Genomic DNA, 4261 nt, shown 5'->3' with positions numbered 1-4261 from the left:
ACAGAGCTTCATTAATAAATTTATATTTTTCACCCAATTTTTTAAACAATAAATTTAATGATCACATTATATTTTTAAAATTTACCAATTCAATTTATATTTTTAAAATTAAATTAATTAACTGTTAACATTTTGTACCGTCAATATTTTAATTCATTTATTCATTTTTAAATATTTTTTTAAGTCAAATTAATAAAAAAAAAGAAATTTTAAAGATTTTATAAATATTATCTATTAATAAAAATAAATTTTCAATAAAATTTTGTTTTTTTAATATTCAAGAAAGAAAAATTTCAAATATATTTTTTTAATATGTTTTTTTTTCTATAAAAATATTTTATGGAAAATTTTATTTATTTATTTAAATTTTAGTCTTCTAAATATGCGTGTCAATGATGAAGAGGATTGTTTGACACTTGCGCGTTTGCGGGACTGCTATGGTTTCGATCCGAGGATACGCTAAAAGAAAAGAGTTTTCTAACCAAGTGGAATGAAAGGATGGCAAATTCGTCTTTTCACTGTTCTTGTGAACAGAAAAGGTGTGTTCTACTATATCTTCTTATAATATTAAATATAAATTTATATTAAGTTTATAAGTATTAAATTATAAGAATTTAAATTTTTAAACACTTGATTATTTTAAAATTGATAATATTTTTTTAAAAAAATTCTCATATGTAAATATTCTTAATTCATAAATTCATTTTTAATATATTATTTAAATAAAGTATACACTGTATACTTAACAAAAATAAAAAATAGTTATATATTTTAATATAATATGTTTTTTATTATCAATGAATTAAATAATAATTATGAATATTTCTTAAAATATAAGTAATTTCTCTAATGCCAATTTCTATTTTATTATAGGTGATCAATCTTACATAATATATTTATTTTATTTTTTATTTATTAATTTTTAAAGGGTTAAAAATTAGTCAAGTATTCAGCTTATTGGCAAATGTTATATAGAGATTTTAAAAACTTTAAAATTTGACTAAATCTAATAAATTACATAGTTAATCATGTATTAAAAAAAAAAAAGAAAGGTATAATTTCATTAGAAAATTTATAAAATTTATTAATGGAAAAAATATGCAATTATAATATTACAAAGTTTAAATCTTTATTGTGTACACAAAACTCATATATATTATATCTATAGTGGTAAAATTAATAATTATATTTTATCTATAATTATTTAAAATTAAATATTATATTTTAATTTAAATAAAATTCTTTGTTTGAATTTTTAAATTAATACTATTATTTTAATTTGATCTTAATGTTTTGAAATAATTAAAATAAATAATGTTTTTTTTATATACTAAGTTTAATTTTAAATTGTTTATTTATATTTTTATTTTTCTATATTTATCATAATCTTAATTTGTAATATTATCTTGTATCATTGTTTTTATACCTTTCTTTTTTACATAATTACATAGTATTTTACATTAAAATACTTAAGAATGAGTAAGAAGAAATTCAATATCACTCATAATAATATTTTTATTATTTAATATTTATTAAAAGTAATATATATTTTTAAAAATTACATTATACTCATTTCTATATTTAAAGAAAAATTAACTTTTTATGAATATTACGTGTATTGCTAATATATTGATAATATTCTATAATTTATCTTATTTGAAGTATATATTTTTTAATATCAAAATCAAAATCAAAATAAAATATTAATTTTCTCAATTTTTACTTAATTAATGAAACTAAAATTAATATAAGTAATTTTTTTTAATCAAATAGCATGAAAATAAGATGTCTTCATTGATAAACCGACAAAAACATATTCAATTTTATATATATATAAATTATTTGGAAATGTAATCTAATTATAATAAAAATATCAAAATAGAAAAAAAATTCAAACATTTATTTATTTATTTATTTATATATATATTTTTTAAATTCCCTATAATTTAAAAGGAAAACTTTGAAAGATTCAATTAAACACAATAGGTTTAGTATATAAAAATAATGTATATTCACATTGTTAAAATATTTTAAATTATTAAAATAAATTAAATATATTATAAATTACATAAAAATTTAAGAGCAAAATAATTTTAATTATTTGTTACTTATAAATTAAAATTACACATAAATAAACAACTTTAAGTATATATTGTAACACCCCTGATTTTTTTTATATATTATTATTGGGCTTCGTGTAGGTATCCTCAATTCGCGGAAATTCGACAGTTGTCCGGATTTGTGAATTTCCGGCCAGACAGACCAGCTACCGGAAAAGTCTCCGAATTGGATCGAGGTTTTGGCTATCCCACCATTGTCAGGCATCCCGAGCGCGTTCCCGAAGTCGGAATCGGTAAAGGTAAACCCGAACCTTGCTTTTTCATAATTTTCTAGTGCTTAAATAGGATTAAAAATCCATAAAATATTTGTGGTAGCTTAGAAAATTACGATTCTTTTTGCAATAGCTTAGTAATATTGCTAAGGACCGCGGGGCAAAGTTTTATAATTTTTAGAGCTTGTTTGGGCAGTTTTTGCAAAAATGATCAATAATAAGGACTAAATTGAAATTTTGCGTATTGTGATGGATGATTGATTTGATGGGCCCAGGAGGGGCTGTGTGATATGATTGAACTGTGGATATATGGATTGTGAATATAGAAGTGTGTTTTGAGCCATTTTGCAGGTTGGGTAGGTCCTAGGTATAGGGGAGACTCTGCCGGATTTTCGGCACGACTTAGGACGTATTGGTCTTTTTCTTTGTTTGTATTGAGTCAAATTTATTAAATGATTGTAATAAAATTGTCAGGTGAGCCGGGACAGCCTTCTTCCTCCGCCCAGCCGCCTCAGTGACCATCGTCAAGTCTGTGAGTAGAATATTAATTTTAATTGTAATTTCGATATTATTATATGTTCAAGCATGCCCATGCATCACTTATATGCATATATTTATGTAGTTAAACTCTAGGCACGATTTATGTTGCATCCATAACTGTTGATGTGCCATGGATGTTGTTGTGGTAATTTGGAGCAGTGTGCGTGCGTTGGCGTGCGTGTGATGTGGTGTGGACTATGGATAGGACGGGTAGTCACTACCGAGTAATTCGCTGGGACCCGATCCTTCGAGGGGTAGTCACGGCTTGAGTAATTCGCTGGGACCCTCGATTTGGTTATTAAGTGGAAGTCCGAGCTTGAGTAATTCGCTGGCACCAGGTTGGATTTAAGAGAGCTGTATAGGGGATCAGCTCCCATATGTTATGATTGATACTACAGGGTGTGTGAGTGCTCCAAATTACCTTTTTGATGTTATGATGTGAAAATGTTGTTGATGTTGCATTTCACTCTACAGGGTGCATTAGTTTTAGATAGTTATAGAGATTATGGTTAAAATTGATATTTTACTCTCTGAGTCGAACGCTCACTCCTGTTCAAAAATTTTTACAGGCCACAGGAGGATATTTTTTTGAGGTTAACCTGCTTTCTCCCTCGCAGGTCGATTACTATGTTCGTATAAATTTGTTTAATCTTAGAATTTCCGCATGTGTTAGAAATGTTTATTTGATTTGGGTCTGTAAACTAAATTATTATTTTGGGACCTGTAAACTTAATATGCTATGCATGTTTGATGGATTGGATGAGGGAGCTGAGCTCCCATTTATTATTATGTTGATGAGTATGTGGAGGGTGAGCTGAGCTCCCCAATTGACTATATATTGTGTTTACAGGTCGGGTGAGTCGAAAACTCCCCGTTGGTAAGTCCATTTTATGGCCGGACTCTGTCCGTTTATTTTCTTGAAATTGGGCCCAAATGGGCCTTAGAGTTGGGTTAATGAACAGTTAGACTTACTACGGGCCTCGGGGGCTTTAGGCTGGCCCAGGTCCTAGTGCCGGTCCGGCCCATAGGTTGGGTCGTGACAAATGTGGTATCAGAGCTTAGGCTCTAGATTCATGGGAAAGAATATAATTGGGAGTGTAAAAAAAGAGTCTTGTTAGGATGTTACATGCGGAGCATAGGATTCTGATTTGTCTTTTCTGTAATTCTTTGTTTCTAGAGAAGCGTTATACCTCGGGAAATATAAAAGTACCTCAGTTAGTGTCTTGATTTTCGTGGAGTACATAGAAATGTGAAATAGAGTTAGCAGACATGTTGAGGTCTATCATGAGGATACGTACTCCAAGAAATGCTATGTTTCTGTCTGTATGGGTTTAAATGGTGTGCCCATTTCGTGCAAGGCACGAGTACATAAAGGTGAGTCTTGAAAGT

The 4261-nt window shown here is 27.7% G+C and overlaps 1 long non-coding RNA gene across 1 annotated transcript; it reads left to right on the top strand.

Moving 5' to 3' along the window:
• Nucleotides 1-2156: 2156 nt before the first annotated feature.
• Nucleotides 2157-3706, top strand: LOC131169785 (uncharacterized). Its single transcript, XR_009140696.1, has 3 exons — nucleotides 2157-2359; nucleotides 2807-2864; nucleotides 3442-3706. It is a non-coding gene; the product is annotated as an uncharacterized LOC131169785 (long non-coding RNA).
• The last annotated feature ends 555 nt before the right edge of the window (nucleotides 3707-4261 follow it).

Source organism: Hevea brasiliensis, chromosome 10, assembly GCF_030052815.1.
Source record: "Hevea brasiliensis isolate MT/VB/25A 57/8 chromosome 10, ASM3005281v1, whole genome shotgun sequence".
Classification (NCBI taxonomy): Eukaryota; Viridiplantae; Streptophyta; class Magnoliopsida; order Malpighiales; family Euphorbiaceae; genus Hevea; species Hevea brasiliensis.
This window is presented reverse-complemented; position numbering and strand designations above follow the sequence as displayed.